Source organism: Myodes glareolus, chromosome 19, assembly GCF_982192425.1.
Source record: "Myodes glareolus chromosome 19, mMyoGla1.1, whole genome shotgun sequence".
Classification (NCBI taxonomy): Eukaryota; Metazoa; Chordata; class Mammalia; order Rodentia; family Cricetidae; genus Myodes; species Myodes glareolus.
In genome coordinates, this window is record NC_142044.1 from 63,905,628 (window position 1) to 63,923,600 (window position 17,973).

At 47.7% G+C, this 17,973-nt stretch overlaps 1 protein-coding gene across 6 annotated transcripts in view; it reads left to right on the forward strand.

The window, feature by feature from the left end:
* The first annotated feature begins 10,476 nt into the window (after window positions 1-10,476).
* Window positions 10,477-17,973, forward strand: part of Slc11a2 (solute carrier family 11 member 2) — a 34,827-nt gene continuing 27,330 nt past the window's right edge. Inside the window, exon 1 of one of the 6 annotated variants that reach the window (XM_085678610.2) lies at window positions 10,477-10,523. The gene's annotated coding sequence lies outside the window, so the exon portion shown is untranslated. Of the gene's footprint in view, window positions 10,524-11,579; window positions 11,739-11,879; window positions 12,206-15,357; window positions 15,685-17,083; window positions 17,106-17,973 lie in introns of those variants that run through there. The other 5 variants (XM_085678611.2, XM_085678612.1, XM_085678616.2 and 2 more) reach the window with 5 other exon arrangements.

Consider the following 17,973-nt stretch of genomic DNA (forward strand, 5'->3'; position numbering starts at 1 on the left):
GAACTATTGCTTCATCTAGTAATGGTGGCTCATGTCTGGACTCTAGCTATTGGGAGGCAGAGGCAGAGGAAGGTTGGCAGTTCAGGCCCAACTGCAGCTACATTGTAAGACTGTCTCCAGATCAAAACAATACAGTCTGTTGCTTCAGTGTGGGAAAATAACGTGTTGCCGTGTTCCCATCAAATGCCGATATGTACAGTGAATGTGCACATTGCTCCCAGAAGCTGTCTGCCCTGTCCTAGATTTTCTCTTGCTATTCCCTCTGCCTGCAAGTTCTCTCTCAGGCAGGTGTCGTATCAACTGCTCCTGTCCGTCAGCCAGACTTGTGCTTCCAGATGGCTGAGTGGGGCAGAGCGACGGCTCAGCTGGTAGAGGGCTTGCCTGGGGACCGGTAAAAGCCGGGCCTGATGACACACTCCGGTGATCCCAGTCCTGTGGAAGTGAAGACAGCACGCTGACCAGTCAGTCTAGAAGAACCAGTGAAAAATAATAGGCCGAGGCCCCGTGGTGGTGGTGCACACCTTTAATCCCAACACTCAGGAGGCAGAGACAGGCAGATCTCTGAGTTTGTGGCCAGCCTGGTCTACAGAGTGAGTTCCAGGACAGCCAGGGCTACACAGAGAAATCCTGCCTCAAAACAATAAAAATTTAAAAAAGAAAAAAATACATGTATGTATACATGTGTGTACACAAACATACACACGGACTGTGGAGGATGGTAGAGGAAGACACCAGATGCCAACCTTTGGCTTGTACATGCTTTCACATGTGTGTGCACCATCCCACACACACACACACACACACACATGAACCTATATACGCACACACAAACAGGGAGGCCTTTCCTATGTCCCTTCTAAAATATCCTTTTCTCTACAAGCCTACAAAGTCTACAGCTTTTGCTGCCCCCTGCCATGGCTAGCTTTGGTTATCAATTTGACTACACCTGAAATTAACTAAAATCCCAAAATGGAGGGCAGGCCAGTGAGAGATTTTCGCTTAATTTGAGGTAGGAAGAACCACTTTTAATCTGGACCTTAAAGTGGGAAGATGCACGCCTTTAATCGGGGTCACACCTTCTGCCAGAAGCCCATAGAAGGACATGGCAGGAGGAAACACATGCTCTTTGTCTATTTGCCCTCACCTTGTCGATACATCCTTCCGTCACTGCATGAAAGCCCCATTCTTCTGGATTCCAGTGCATACTGAAGACCAGCGGAGACATTGAGGCTCGTGGACTGAGCAACCGCTGCATTCTTGGACTTTCTGTTCACAGCGGCCATTGTTGAATTACCTGGACCATAACTTGTAAGTCATTTCAGTAACCCCCCCCTTTCTGTACACAGAGAGATTAATTCCATAAGTTCTGCTTCTCTAGAGAGCCCTGAGTAGTACACCCCTTTAAAAATATTGTACATTTATGTGTGCAGGTTAGAAGACAACTTGTTGGTTCTCTCCTTCTTGCACATGGGTTCTGGGGATCCAACTCAGGTAATCAGGTTTGTCAAGAAGAACCTTTACCTGATGAACCATCTAACTGGCCGTGGTTCATTTGTTTGTTTGTTTGTAGATAGTGGTGCCAATGTACAGCCCAGTTAGGCTGGAACTCCCTATGTAGACCAGTCTGGCCTCAAACTCACAGAGATCAGCCTGCCTCAGCCTCCCAAGGGCTGGGAGTAAGTAAAGGTTTTGAAGTCTTTCTAAAATAACCCTTTTCAATATTAGGTGCCTCCATCCCAACTCTCTGCCCATCTTCCTTGAGAAGACGCTGAAGGCCTCTGTTTCAGTTTGGGTGACTCCCCCCTCTACTTCCAGGGATCATTTTGTGTCCCAGGTACCCCTAGTAACTGGTTTTGGTTGGGGATTTGGCTTATGACCCGAGGGAGGTGGCAGACATCGCCATTTATCCTGAAAGCGTCAGCATATAGCTGGTGGCCTCTGCTTCCTCCACTTAGGGAAGCCTGCCTAAGAATGAAACCCTGCTGGTTCTGAAGCAGAAATGAAGGCTGGCAGGTAGAGTGTGGCTTAGGGACCTGTCAGTCTGGGCCCCTACACAAGCCCTGCCCTGAACTCACCGTGCCTTCCTGTTTCCCAATCCTGTGACTCAGTTCTTTCCCGGCACAACCAGTACGATCTAGTTTCTACTGAGGACCAGCAAATCAGAACTAAGAAGGCCAGAGACCAGGCAGAAGCTGTGGGGCTCTACAGGGAGAACCTTGTAGCGGGGATTTTGGGATCATCAGCCCCCAAATCATGACTCGGAGACTTGCTATGTTGGACTCTAGTGTCTAACCCGAGAAGGAGTCGCCCCCAGAGACCACCTCATACACCACAGCCGATGCAAAAGCATGAGGATTTTATTAATTCTGTTATGACAGGGTCCCTCAGCACTCGGGAAGCCGAGAGACCCCGACTAGCTGGTACAGTCTACTTTTAAAGGAGAAGGCCCCATAGAAACAAGAGGGGTTGTTCCTTGACCATTATGATTGGCTTGTTCGAAAAGGGCTAATACCAATAATTGACTGTAGAATTATTGTCAGATCAGATGAGGTAAGAGGTCATTTTGACCCCGTTTCCCAGGGGACTGAATCAAAACATACATGTATGGGTGATTGTTCAGGAACTGAGTACGTGCATGTGTAGCTGTTAGGTCCTTGGTTCCCAGGGGAGGAGGGGAAGCACTGAGGCTCACAGAGGCTGAGAGGGTTTGGAATTGTCAGAAATGGCTTCAGAATTGTCTAAAGTCTTACAGCTATTAATTATGAAAGCTTGGTCTTAGTTTAGGTTTGTTTCTGGATGCTTTTTGTTGTTGTTGTTGTTGTTTGAGAAAGGGTTTCTCTGTAGCTTTGGAGCCTGTCCTAGAACTAGCTCCATTAGACTAGATTGAACTCACAGAGATCTGCCTGCCTCTGCTTCCCGAGTGCTGGGATTAAAGGCGCACACCACCACCGCCCAGCTCAGCCTATGTTTTCTTATTGTCTAGGTTTGTCGTGTGCATATTTTCCCTCTTAGTAAAAGAGTGGGTCAGGTCACTTCAGGCAGGATCTTGTTTGTGTTCTGCTTAGGGCAGCTTCCCAGAGATGGACAGAAAAGAGGTGGCACCATCAGACTGTTTTGGAATCTACTTTCCCTCAGCAGAGAGCATGTAATTCACTGATCAGAATAATGTGTTACATACTACATATGTATTACAGTGTTGTTTCCCACTTTTCTGATGGATTCTTACAAGAAGATATTTTGAACCAACTCAGTTTTATATATATCCATGATGAACATCAGGTCCTATAGAACAGAATCTTGCTCAGGACTTGAGGAATTTTCTGATGTTATGTATGGGTGTAGCAAATTATTAATTAATTAATTAATTAAGTTAGTTAGTTAGTCAGATACAGGGTCTTGTTATATAACTCAGGCTGTTCTCAAAGTTGTCATCCTCCTGCCTCACTTTCTAAAGTATTGTGATAACATTGTATTTTCTACCTTACTCTGATTTTTGTTTGCTTTGTCTTTTGGTTGTGGCAGAAAACCTGCCTAGAGCTTTTTGAATGCTAGACAAGCTGTCTGTCTGTCGGTGAGCTATCCCCTGCTGTCTGTCGGTGAGCTATCCCCTGCTATCCGTCGGTGAGCTTTCCCCAGGACTCATACAGTTGACATCACAATAGAATAGTGCATTAATGCACTCTTGGGCCCTGAGATGGCTCAGCAGGGAAGGTGCCTGCCACATAAGCCTGTGGACCTGCGTTTGATCTTTGGGCTCCATGGTGGAAGGAGAGAACTGACTCCTAGGAGGTCTGCTGTGGCCTTCACACTGTAACCTACACACATGTGCTGTGGCAATATGCGCCTGCATTAACATATGCATAATAAATACATATTTTTTTTTGTTTTTCAATATCGGGTTTCTTTGTGTAACAGTCCTGACTGTCCGGGTTGGCCTCGAACTCACAGAGATCCACCTGCCTCTGCTTCCCAAGTGCTGGGATTAAAGGCGTGTACCACCACTGCTTGGCATAAATACATAATTTTTTGATGAGTAAAATAATTAATAAAATAAAACAATGCGTTGTGTACATAGGTTTGAAGATAACTGTCACAGTTAACTTATGCAGTGTCCAATCCAAGCTAAAATTTGATGTCATAAGTATTTTTTTTTGTTTTGTTTTTGGTTTTTCGAGACAGGGTTACTCTGTGGCTTTGGAGCCGGTCCTGGAACTAGCTCTTGTAGACCAGGCTGGCCTCGAACTCAGAGATCCGCCTGCCTCTGCCTCCCAAGTGCTGGGATTAAAGGCATGCATCACCATCTGGCTGATGTCATAAATATTGAGCACAATTGATATGCTAAACATATTTATATATGAAATATGAAAGGTACAATGAAAAACATGTACAATAACAATCTTTTTTTTTTTTCTGATACAGGGTTTTCCTGTTGTAGACCTGGCTGTCCTGGAACTCACTATCTAGACTAGGCCAGCTTCAAACTCGCAGAGATCCACTTGCTTCTCCCACCCAGTGCTGTACAATGATAAACTTCATGATACTTACAATATAGTAGAGAAAACTAGAGACAGCAGAAGGGGCCCAGCCAGAGGAGAGCCAGATGTGTTTAGAAAACAGGAAGTATGGAATTCCATGCAAATGAAGATTTGCCTGATGGTCATGTGGAATCTGTAGATGCTGTGGTGGTGCACGCCTGTAATTCCAGCACTTAGGAGTCTGAGGCAGGAGGATTACAAATTTGAAGACAACCTGACTAAACTGTGAGACACTCTCCAAAAAAAATATAACCTCCCCACCCCCAACACATACATTTTCAGGAAATAGGCATTCAGCATGAGCTCACGTTCCCTCTTTCCCTTGGTGTTGTAAGCTGTTTGCAAGCCTCTAACCCTTTCTAAATGGGTGAGGGAGATAAAGTGATCAAATGACATTGCAGTCATTAAGAGCAGTGTCTGGTCAGTTGGTGTCAACTTGACACAGTGAGAGTTATCTGGGAAGAGAAATCTCAGTTGACAAAATTCCTCCATCAGATTGCCTGTAGGCAAGTCTGTACGACAGTTTCTTGATTAATAACTGATGGTGAAGGGCCACTGAACAAGCCATGAGGAGCAAGTCGTAAATAGCAATTCTCTATGGCCTCTGCATTAGCTCCTGCCTCAAGTTCCTGCCCTGATGTCCTCAGTGACAGGGCGACCTGAGAGTTCTAAGCTGGAACACCCTCTCCTCCCCACGGTGAACTGGGGGGCTCTGCAGGAGGAAGGCCTGACATGAGATCGTGAGAGCAAGCAAGGAGTTAGACCAGTGAACCCTGGCTAGTGTTCCAGCATAGGAACCGTGCTGGAGTACCGGGGAGGGCAAGAACATTCCCGTGAGGTATCCACTCGCTAGAGATGGAGAAATGAAACAAACAAGCCATGGTGGCATAAACACGCCACCCTAGCACTTGGGAGGTGAAGGCTGGAGGATCAGGACTCAAGGCCAGCCTCAGCTACGTCTGTGTCAGGAGTTCAAGATCAGTCTTGATTACACGAGACCCTGTCTCAAGGAAACATATATAAGAAACAGATTGGCTTGCCCAGGTTTTTTTTTTTTCCCTCTCCCCGCAGCTGTAGGTGAAATTCAGCCCTTGTCTTATCTTAAGATGTTGTTCTTTCTACAGCTTCATCCTCTGTCTGGCATGTCTCTAGTGCTGGTGCAGGACCTGTGGGAATTAGACGAGGACTATGGGTCCAGCCTAAGGAATGCCTCCATGGGAGGAGCAGCAGAGAAGTAGCAAGGAAGGAGGGAAAGTAGGGGGACAGACGGGCACAGGGTGAAGGCAGCCGGGCAGAGGGGACAGACGGGCACAGGGTGATGGCAGCTGGGCAGAGGGGACAGACGGGCACAGGTAGAAGAGGAAGTTTGCCATCTTGGATACACACATGGCAAACACTGAGGTTCTGCTGTGGATGGTCTCAGTGATCTCAATTCAGAAAGTGATTCCAGATTCACAACGGATGGGGAAACACAGGGAAAGTGACAGGGTATAGTGAGCACAGGCTGTGTTTCCAGCTAACCTTGACCTTGTGTTACCAGAAGAAGTAATAGGGGAGCCAACTCCAAGACTACACCCACAGGAAGTTTATTAGGGAGAAAACTTGGCCCTGATAATAAGGGAACCGAAGGGAGCAAGACTGGGAGGGAACAGCTGAACTGTATTGGACCATTCCCACTGGATGTAGGCTGTGAGGAATGGGGTGGGACCAGACACCCAAAGGCCACCTGCCAGCAGCACTTCAACCACCAACAGCTGGAATAATACATCCTTCATAGCTGTGTGTTGGTACACAAACTTTAATCCTAGTACTCAGAAGGCAGAGCTGAGTGGGAGGCCAGCCTGTTCTATAAAGTAAGTTTCTCCAAAGTGAGTTCCAGACCCTGTCTGAAAAGACAAATAAAAAGTCCTTATAGCAGGGGTTCGGCTTATACCTGTGATCCAGCACACAGTAGGCTGAGGTAGGAGGGTCACAAGGCCAATTTGGACCACATGGCAAGTTCGGGACCAGGCTGAGCTGCCGGAGAACTTATTTCACCTCTTCCCTAGAAAGTTCTTAGTTCTCAAAGCAGGTCTGAGCACTAGGATATGATGTATTGGATTACACACAGGAATAGCTTCTAAGGTGAGCAGCATCTGAGGAAGACTATTTTTTGGCACAGATAAAATTTAACTTCGGAAATAAGTACAGAAGTAGGAGTATACTATCACTCTTTATTGCCTAACAGTTATAACATGTTTTACATTTTACATGTTATAAAACACTTAATATCTATCTCTGAAACAGTCATAGGACACCCCCTGTATACCTGATCTTGGCTATCTCCAGCTACACAAAGATACCACCCACCTAGGGTCTCATTATGTCGCCCTGGCTAGCCAGGAACTTCTGGAGATCTGCCTGCCTCTGCCTCCCGAGGGCTGAGGTCGAAAGTGTGGGACATCTCATGCTCAGTCTTTTCTATTGAAAGCTCAGTTTATTGGGAGGAAAAGTACAAAGCCATAAACAGTGATGGACTGTGCTTCTGCTATCACTGATTGTACGTGCAGTGCCCAGCCTGCGCTGGGTGCTTAGCAAATAGTGGGAAAATGAGTTAATTTGTTAAGCTTGAAAGTCCTACATGGTTTGGTCCTGAGAACCTGACAGGGGCCACAAGGGCGTGAAGTAGAGGCACACAGACACAGCTGGGTTGAGAGGGCCTTGGAAGCTCTGCCCACGACCACCAGCAAGCTGTGCAGCAGCTCAGAGCCTTGGCTTGATTGTTACAGGGCCACGGGAGGAAAGGTTAGGTTCGCTCACTAGGTGGGAGGTCTCTGCAGGAGAGCAGTCTCAGGCTGTAAACTTCCAGGAGGGAGCTCAGTCCGAGTTTTCTTCTCTGTTCTGTCAACGTTCCCACAGGGACCAGAGAGAGCTTTGCCAATTCCCATGGGTTTGCTGCATCAGGGTCCTGGTCAATAGAACACATTCTCTCTCCCTGTACATTCACGCAGGGCTCCTCTGCTCCCCACACTTGGGTAGTCAATAGAATTTAAGAGTAATAAATGTTGCCTAGAGGAGTCAGAGGACAAAGACAGAGTTGTTTTTGTTTTGTTCTTTTGAGACAGGGTTTCTCTGTGTAGCCCTGGCTATCCTTGGAGCTAGCTCAGTAAACCAAAATTGGTCTTGAACTCACAGAAATCTGCCTGCTTCTGCCTCCCGAGTGCTGGGATTAAGGGTTTGTGTAACCATTGCATGACTTAGAGCTGCTTTTTCAATGTCTATATTACTGTTGTATTGGGGGTAAGGGTATGGTGTGCTAGTGTGGAGATCAGGGACAGCACTGGGGAGTTCGTTCTCTCCTTCCACCTTTGGATTGGTTCCCAGGCTCAGTTCACCAGGCTTTCCATGCTAACACTTTTCCTCTTTGGCCCCATGGGTGATTTTGAGGAACCCTAAAGAGCAACTTTCCAGGTAACGGTGGTCAATGGCAGTGGTGGCTAAGTTTAGGAAGTCGCAGAGAAAATGAAAGCATGGAGGAATTCTTGGAGTGTGTGTGTGGGTAGGAAGCTTAGAAAGGACCCCTTAATAAAAGGTGCGTGCAATGGAAACACACACTGCTCTTCCAGAGGACCCAGGCTTAGTTTCCAGCACCCACACTGAGCAGTTCACAACTTTCTATATTCCAGTTCCGGGGTCATGAGCCTTCTGCAGGCATTGTACTCACAGTACACACACACACACACACACACACACACACACACACCAAATAAAATCTTCATGAGTTTTTAAGATTTATTTATTTATTTATTATGTATACACTGTTCCCTATACACTTATTATACTTGCAGGCCAGAAGAGGGCACGAGATCTCATAGATAGTTATGAGCCATCATGTGGCTGCTAGGAATTGAACTCAGGACCCTCGAAGAGCAGTCAGTGCTCTTAACCTCTGAGCCATCTCTCCAGCCCCCAATCTTTACGTTTTTTTTTTAGCACATTATACATATGATTAAAAATAAAACTTTTGTTTTTGGAAAAATTCATATTAAGAGCTGGACATGGTCCCGGTGGTGGTAGTGGTTTCAGTGACAATGCATGCCTGGCTGTCCTGGGATTCATTCTGTAGACCAGGCTGGCCTCAAACTCACAGAGATCCGTCTGCTTCTGCCTCCTGAGTGCTGGGATTAAAGGCGTGCGCCACCCCTACCCGGCCAGTCTGGTCTACAGAGTGAGTTCCAGGATAGCCAGGGCTACACAGAGAAACCCTGTTTGTTGGGGAGGTGGGGAGCGGAGGGTGGACCCCATATTCACATGCTACCCATAGATACTGCCGTCTGTACAGAAACGGGTTTCCATTGTTGTCATATGAACTATTGGAAGAGAATAGTACTCCATGTACAAAATGGAGCCGACACTGAGTGCAGCTGCCACATCTAACTGAATTGTGTTTGAAATCTATCTTTGTTGGCCAGTATGTGTCTTTAGGCAAATCAGTCAACCCTCATAAATTACTGATGAATCTTCCAACTGAAGATAATCGTTCCTGTCTCACGGTTTTGTGAGGCTTGATGGCTGCTTGTGTTGTATATAGAAAAGAGGGCTCCTGAATGTGGTGGAAGAAAACCTGAAGGTGGTTCTGTAAAACCCATGATTTGTTTTGTTTTTTTGAGATAAGGTTTCTCTATGTAGCCCTGGCTGTCTTGGAACTTGTTCTGTAGACCAGGTTAGCTCGAATTCAGAAATCTACCTGCCTCTGCCTCTGCTGGGATTAATCGCATGTATCACCTAGACTGGCATGATTTATAAGCTAGTGTGTGTGTGTTGTGTGCATGCGTGTGTCTGTGTGCGTGTGTAAAACGATGGGACCCAGAGCCCCACACACAGTGGGGCACACCCACTCTGGCATTCAGTTATGTCCTCAGCCCCACTTCTTTAAAAATCATAAACTCGAATCTTTTTTTCTGCCAGATTCTATTCCATGGGTGGTTTTATGGATATTTCTATTTTCTAAGGAGGACAAGCTGTCCCCAGCTTAATCTGCAGAGGCAGCTTGGCCTTGGGGAATGGTCTGATAGCACTAGAATTGGAAGCAGATCACATCTTACGTAGAACTTTTGGTGGCTGAGTGAGCCTAGCCCCAGGACTTTCATGTGGGATGTTCCTAGCATTGCCATGGTTAAATGTGCATGCAGCCTACTTGGTGGTTTGGATCAACTGCTCTTCTTCCCATTTACTCTTAGGCAAGTCTCAGTTATCTCCAGGAGGCAAATTCCCCCATCCTTCAAGCTCCCCTCCTCCCTCACTGAGAAATCTTGCCCTAAATTTCTGTTTTGCTGCTTCAGGACTTTTTCTTTCCCACCAGGTACTCAGTTCTGATCTGGCTCACTTTGTTGTCTGCGGGCAGATCACTGATTGAGAGCTAATGTCCTCGGCTCCTTCAGATCCAGAGAAACAGACCAGGCGGCATTTCCACCGATACTTTGAGACGCCTTCTAATTGCATCAATATCGCACGTACTATTATGTGGAAAATACATGTGGACTGTCAGACTTTGGGTTAATTGGTTTTACCTCCTGCCTCAGAGGGGCAGAGTCCTAGTCTGCAAGCCGTCCCTAACCAGCTTGACTCCCAGGGGAGTGGCAGTCAGAAGAAAGCAGTTCCCTCCACCCATTTCATTCACAGCACCCTTAGCCTCCAGGTCCCGCCCTTCGGAGAGGCACAGAAAGGAAATCTCAGAAGAAAACTTTAACTCAATTAATTTTTATTAATAACTAGGAGTGGCAGACAGAAATACAATGCCGGTCAAAGATGAAATTTGATTATGCTTTAGAGGGTGCGGTTTGAAGTTTTCCCTCACTCTTGTCCCACCTCTAATCTCATCTCCCACCAAGGGAGGCGCTCTAGTCCGCATATAAAGACGCTGCGCTGTTCTGCAAAAATCAAACCAGTTCTGCACCATGGGGAAGAGGCAGCCAAGGGCCGCAGCAACTGCTCCCAACTGTGAGCTAAGTAAGTGGGCAGCTAGCGGCGGGGACGCTCCAGCCGAGCACACCTGGAAGCTGACACCAACAGCCCCGACCCTTTTCTTTTCTAGATGCAACGGAGGGTCCCAGAGGAGGCTGGGAGGCTGTGGGCCAGAGGGTGCTCGTCCAGAACTAACGTGTGCCTCTTCTCTTCTTTCAGGAGACCACTCTGTATGGAAAGCTGCAGCCCTTACCAGGGTGCGGAAGTTTGGCTTTTTCTTTTTGTACACAGTTTGCTTTTGCTGTTATCATATCTTTTAATTTCCATTTCTGTGGGTTTACGCTCTCTTTCTGTCTCCGTTCTTACATTTCTCCCAGCCGTTTTTATGTGAAGAACAACACAGCGCTATCCTCTCTATTGTTATAGCCAGAAGGGGAAATCGGAAACAAAACAAAACAAAAACAAAACAAACAAGAACCAAGCGGTTTTGGTGGCTCTTAAGAATTTCGAGGCAAGCTGGGGGTCTTGTCAGGCCACTTAGTCTCTCCCCTCTTGGTCTCTACAGAGAAAGGCTCTGAGGTGTGAGGCCGGAGATAGAGCGGGACTGCTTTGGGGAAGGCAGGATACTGTGTGGGGAGAAGACACAGCTAGGTGGGATGGAGGACAACTCACTGAGAGACTTGGGAGGAGGAGGAGGAGGAGGAGGGCTGGTGCGGCCGAACTGGCTCCGCTGGTCCAAGTTTCGCGGTTCCTCCCAGACGTGGGGGTGTTCTTGGCGCGTCAGTGGACACAGCGCGGTGGCCCAAGAAGCCAGACGAAGAGAGGCTGCCATGGTGCCCTATTGTCGGTTGTAGCTGTATCTCGTAGTCATCATCTCTTCGGAGGAAGCAGGCTTGTGGTTGCCTAAAAAGAGATGGCGGAAACTATGACAAAAATGTATCTTGCGTTCCCGGGGTGGGAGTTGCCAACCTGCGAATGCGGTGTGTTTGAACTCCATGGCTGGAGCGGGCCTCGCCCCCGACTCGGACCCGCCCCAACTAGGTCCCGCCCCCAACTCCAGCATGGGCGGGCGGAGCCTTTGCTCCCGGTCCGCCCGCCACGCGGTGCGTCGGCTGCAGGAGTCCAGCCAATCAGGAAGTGGAGTTCCCGTCCTGCGGGCCAATCGCGGGAGGGCAGGAGATTGACCAGCTAGTTGCTGGCTTCTGGGATATGGAGGCGCCGACGCGGCGTGTCAGGTGGTGGCCGAGCCGGTAAGCCGAGGTGCTGGCGGGGTCAGGGGTTACGGCGTTCCGCTTTGTGCGGGTGGGCGGGCGAGGGCACGACCGGAGGACAGTTCGTATCCCGAGGAGACGGGGGAGCCCCGGGGTCGGCACAGGCGCTGGTGGTCACGGGCCTCGGCCTTTCCCCGCGACCTGGGACACCAGCCCACCGCCCCTCTTCGGGCTGGCCCGACTGGAGGCGTCCCGGGTCAGGGGTGCGCAGACCCTGTGCGACGCGGAGGAGGAGATCCGTGAAGCAGTTTCCTCCCGGAGCCCGGAGATCCGTCTGCCCGCGGCCTCCCTCAGCGCAGCACCCTGTCAACCCAGAGGCCGCCTGTGCTGCGCTGTTGGCACGAAGGCCTCAGGCCTCGGGGTTGAGGGCTGCCAGGGTCCCTGCGCTTTCCAGACCTCATTCGGGACACCTCGCGCGCGATGGATGCGCCCCTTCTCAGCGGTTTCCTAAGCCCGGTACTTTCAAAGCTCGCTTGTTTGATATTGCTCCTTTAGATTCTTTGTCCATGTCGGTTCTCTGGTCCAGGACTTAATTGATACGTCAGACTATTTGGAAGGGCATCCTCAGGACACAGGTTGAGATTCCGCTGTGTAATACGGAGATACTCCGTTGTTCTTTGCTTTTTCAACAATGGGATTCAAGGCATCAAAAGCAAACATATGGAGGGAGAGCTGGCTAGGGCCGGTGGGCTTCTAGGAGCTTCCGTGCGGCCCGTGGGGAAACCACGGGAAGCTGTCCACCTTGTCCACCGTGGCATCTCCATCACTTCGTGGCTGTGTTAATATTCTGTTCTGGCTGCTTAGGCTTTCTTCAGTCCCACCACTTTACGTGGGGTGACGGCAGGATCTTAGAGGTTGTCGGCGTTAAATTAGTTACTACATGTAAAGCAAAGTGCTTAGGTCAGTCCCCTGCCACCAGGTGTTTTTATTAGTGCCTGCTCATGCCTGCTGTTACCTGGCTTTGACCTTCTCAGGAGTCTTTGCTCGGAATCCCTTGGGCTGTTGCCAGAGGTTCCCCAGGCCAGTGCTTCCCAGCTGTATTATTAGTCTGAAAGTGCAGTTAATTACAGGTGAAGGCAGGCGCTGTGCTAACAGTTTCTTCTTAATCCTTGTCTTTTCTTTCTGAGACTGGAGCTTACTATATATATATATATATATATATATATATATATATATATATATATATATATATATTTATCTAACTGGTCTGGAACTTGATCAAGTCGGCCTCTAACTTGCAGCGATCCTTCTGCCTCTGTGCTGAGATCAGTCACAAGCATTTACTACTCAGGCTTGGCTTCTGCTTAGTTTATGAAATGAACTTGGAAAATAACGTTTTAGGCTATTTTCTGCAGTAGCTGTGTTAACAAATGTAACCTTGAGATTTCACTGGTGCATTTTTTATTAGATATTTATTATCAGTCTTGCTTGCATTGAATTTATTTTAAACACATACATAAAAGGCTGTGACTGCCACACATGTGGTCTCGCGTGTTTCCGGAAGGCCTGTGGGACTCAGAAGGGGAATTTCTGAACACCCTGGCAGCACCTCTTGTTGAGGAACAGGGAAGCTGCATGTGACTCTGAGATTCTACTCTGAGGAAAGCGGTGGTTTCTTAGGTTACAGCAGAGCTGGCAGGAGGCTTTGGTTCAGCTGTGACTCAGAGAAAAGTATCCACAAAGTAGGATTTTTTTCTTTTTGACTTTGCAGTCAAGAGCCTGGTTAGGTGCTGTTTTGTCTGATGCCTTAATTTTCTGCTATGCAAGTACATCTTTGTATGAGCCTTAAAATCCCTCTTAATTCCTGCTAGTTGGGAGACCCCAGAAGTTCAGAGGAAGCTGCTGTTCACTCAGCAACACTGCTAGGAACCAATTGCTAAATGAGAAACTCTGTTTAAGGAAAAGTGCTGCTTACAAAGCATGCTCCATGGGCTAGAGAGATGGCTCAGCGGTTAAGAGCCCTGGGTGCTCTTCCAGAGGTCCTGAGTTCAATTCCCAGCACCCACATGGTGACTCACAAAGCTTGCTCCATGTACTGCAGTGGCAAGTGGCATATGTTCACTTGCTCATCTGTATTAAAACAGTTTAATACTCCTTTAGGTCGAAATGTGCTCACATTCATACATAATGAGAGGAGAAGGCCACAAGTTAATTATTGAAACTTTATCAGGTTCCAAAGAGCAGAAGGAAGCATCCAAGGCTGAGGAATCTTTTACTATGTTTGTTTGACTTGACACATAATTTTTCTTTTAAGAAAAGAAGGTAAATGTTGAAGGTAGTACCTGTTAGCATAAATGGGTTGGCTGTGATCTAAAGAAAAGCATTCTTCAGATTTTCTGGAGAAAAACTGTATAAGTAAGTCGCAAAAAAGTCTTAGGCAAAGTGTTTTTATGTGACGAAAGGTAGATTTCTTTTGTTAAATTTCTTCTTTTCTTCACGAAGCAAGGGCCTTTGATGGTCACAGGATGAGGTGTCAGGCCAGGTGACCAGATGCTCCCCCCTCACCAGGAAACTCTGCTGTAAAGCTGAGGTTAGAAGGAAGTTTGCAGGAAGCTTACCCTGGCCTAGCTGGAGGAATAAAGGACAAGGCAGAGCAGGGCACAGTAAACCGTGTGTGCTCCAGTGGGCAACCAGGATGGTGAGCCCTGCCAGCAGGGAAAAGATTAGTTTTCATGAGTGTGCATCCAGCCTGCCCTCCTGCCCATGAGTGTGCACCCAGCCTGCCCTCCTACCCATGAGTGTGGACCCAGCCTGCCCTCCTACCCATGAGTGTGGCCCCAGCCTGCCCTCCTACCCGTGAGTGTGACCCCAGCCTGCCCTCCTACCCATGAGTGTGCACCCAACCTGCCCTCCTACCCATGAGTGTGGCCCCAGCCTTCCCTCCTGCCCATGAGTGTGCACCCAGCCTGCCCTCCTACCCATGAGTGTGGACCCAGCCTGCCCTCCTACCCATGAGTGTGAACCCAGGAAGCCCTCCTTCCCATGAGTGTGTACCCGGCCTGCCCTCCTACCTATGAGTGTGTACCCGGCCTGCCCTCCTTCTGCCCTTTTTTTTTTCTTAAGGGATTTATTTTATTTTTAATTATCTGTGTGTGGGGGTATATGAGTGTGTTTGCGCATGCCCCAGTGTTTACGTGCCCCTGACTGTGTGGAGGCACGTGCTCGTGGGTGCAGATGCCCACCAAGACTAGAGGTGTCAGGAACTGGAGTTACAGACAGTTAAGCCAAATGATGTAGGTGCTAGGAATGGAACTCAGGTCTTCTGGAAGAGCAGAGAGTGCTCTTAAACCCCCCCCCCCCCCACCAAGCCATCTCTCCAGCCTCAGGCCATATTTCTAAGTCATGGTTGATAAATAACACTTTTGTCTAAACAGATCAGTACTTGACAGCTGGCCCACGTTTGCCCCTTTCTTATCTTCTTTGACACTGGAGCAGGCAGTTTCCTTATCAGCTGTGGTCCTTTCCCCAGATCTTACTCTCCTCCCTTCTCCTCCCTTCTCTCTGACTCTCTCTCTCTCTCTCTCTCTCTCTCTCTCTCTCTCTCTGTGTGTGTGTGTGTGTGTGTGTGTGTTTCCAGACAGGATCTGGGTGTCTAAGCCTAGTCGGCTTGAAGCTTCTCCCAGACTGGCCTGGACCTCTTAGCCTCCTGCTTTTGTGTTCTGAAAGCTGGAGTCAGAAGCACGTGTCAGTCGTCACGCTAGGCTTTCCTTTTCTTGCTTTTCAACTATTTGTCTGTTTGAGACCAAGTCTATGTCGTCCTGGCTCTCTTGGCACTCCCTACGTAGACCCCACTGGTCTGGAGCTCACAGAGCTGCCTCTGTCCCCCTCGAGTGCTGAGTGCTGGGATTGAAGGCAGTGTGAGGCTCCCCCAAACCTTCCCACCCCCATAAGGTTTTTCTGTCAATTCAAAGAAAGAACTAAAGAGTCAAACTCAGGTAAGAGACAGCATGCTGGTATTTGTTGAATTGGAATTATAGTTCTTGGGTAAGATAGGTAGGAGGAGAGACGATTACTGTGGCATTCGAAGTTAGTAAATGACTGTCTCAGTGACTGTTGTGTCACAGGGAGCCAGCTCTGGTTCAGGTAGAGTAGCTTTGTGTAACAGGAGCGCTATTTGTACTTTGTGAGCTAGGTGTGTTGCATATAGAACCCTGGTAGGTAGGGTGAATTATAGTTTTAAGGTCATTTTTTGTTGTTGTTTGTTTTTGTTTTTTCAAGACGGTTTCTTGGTGTAGCCCTGGCTGTCCTAGAACTTGCTGTGTGTGCCACCACTACCTAGCAAGATTTGGAGCCCTGCTGGGCACTGGTGGCACACGCCTTTAATCCCAACACTCAGGAGGCAGAGGTAGGCGGATCTCTGTGAGTTCGAGGCCAGCCTGGTTTACAAGAGCTAGATTAGATCCTGGACAGGCTCTATAGCTACAGCGAAACCCTGTCTTGAAAAAAAAATGGAATCTTAATGTTTTCTTGTGTTGGTCCTACTCTTCTTTCTGAGGTAGAGTTTTACTAAGCAGCTTCAAGTTGGCTTTGAACTTGTGACTTACCTGCCTCAGCCTCCAAACTCTGTGGTGGCAGGTCCATATTCTCTTCTGAGTACTTGAGAGCCAGAGAGTGCTGCTAGGCTGTTTGATCTCCAAAGCCCTCAAAGTAGAACTAGAACCGACCCTGTAGTTGTCCCCTGACCTCCACAGGTGCACACATGCTCACACACATACACACACAAATGTACATACAAGGTCTTTACACTCTGAGTGCCATTTCTGGGTGTTTGGAGGTGTGACCACTGTATCTGTGGATCTGACCGGTGTCTGAGGAAAGGCTCCAGGAAAGGTGTGGCTGTGCCCTTTACCCGAGCTCTTTTGCTCGGAGCTACGGAGTCTGGTGCTTCCTTACAGGCACTGTTTTCGGTTGCTTGTATATACATTCTAGTTCCTGTTCTTTGATTTTATTGAAATGAAAGGCAGGAAAGAAAAAAGAGTTTTGAGAAGTGGGGAGATTTAGACTATATAGAAACACCCCTCAGTATGGGGCGGTGGGTGATAAAAACTTTATTCTCTATACCTTAAAATTAATGAAATGGTTATGAATGCCTTTGGCAAATATAAGAAGCCATTGTTTTAAATGCAAGCCCTTTTTCAATATAAGAAAAAAATAGCATTTTATACTTTATTTTGTTTCTTTTTTAATGATTTATTTGGTGTTTTTCCTGCATGTCTGTCTGTTTGAGGGTGTTGGGTCCCCTGGACTTGGAGTTACAGACAGTTGTAAGCTACTGTGTGGGTGCTGAAAATTGAACTCGGGGTCCTCTGGAAGAGCAGTGAGTGCTGGGCTCTCTCTTCACTGCGTGATTTTTAAGGTAATCAATCTTCTTATTAAAGTAGCTGAAGAATTGCAATGAGAATACCAGGGAGTAAATGTTCACCACCTCAGAAGATAGGCTAGTGCTAAGCAGTGGATGCTGGCGGGTACTCGGTGGATGGCCGCTTACCCCAGAGTCAGATTTAGGAAATGGCTCTCTTGAAAGAGGACTTCTGGGCTGGAGAGATGGCTCAGTGGTTAAGAGCACTGCTTGTCCTTCCAAAGGTCCTGAGTTCAATTCCCAGCAACCACATGGTGGCTCACAACCATCTGTAATGAGATCTGGCCTGCAGGCAGACATACAGGCAGAACACTGCATACTTAATTAAATAAATCTAAAAAAAAGAAAAGAGGACTTCTGTTCTTTGTATTTGAGGGGAAAATCATCATTTCACAATTTGAGTCATTATATGGGCACTAAGACAAAAGAGGAGTAGGTTAAGCTTTAGGCTGTCAGTGCCTGCCATTCTAGAAAGCCCAGAGCTGATTATACACTTTCAGTATCTATAGTTTCGCAGAATGTCCCCAGTGAGTGGCTGTCAGAAAGACTCTGACAATCTATAGAAGCTTTACATTTTGAGAAAAGTAAGTAGGGCCTGGTGATATATGTTGCTGGAGCACCTGGGTTTGAGCCTCACGACTACATATAACAATAATACAAGTACCTGGTGAAGCATTTTTATTGCCAAAAAAGATAGAGGGGAGCTCAGTACTTACTTCCTTTTGACCCGCTTTTTGCTTTGCTACTGCTTCTTTCTCTCTCTTTTCTGTACTTTCTGGCCTAGAGTTTGCTGTGTAGCTGAGGCTGGTTTTGAACTCATGATCTTCCTGACTCCTCCACTTTCAAAGTACTAGGATTATAGCTA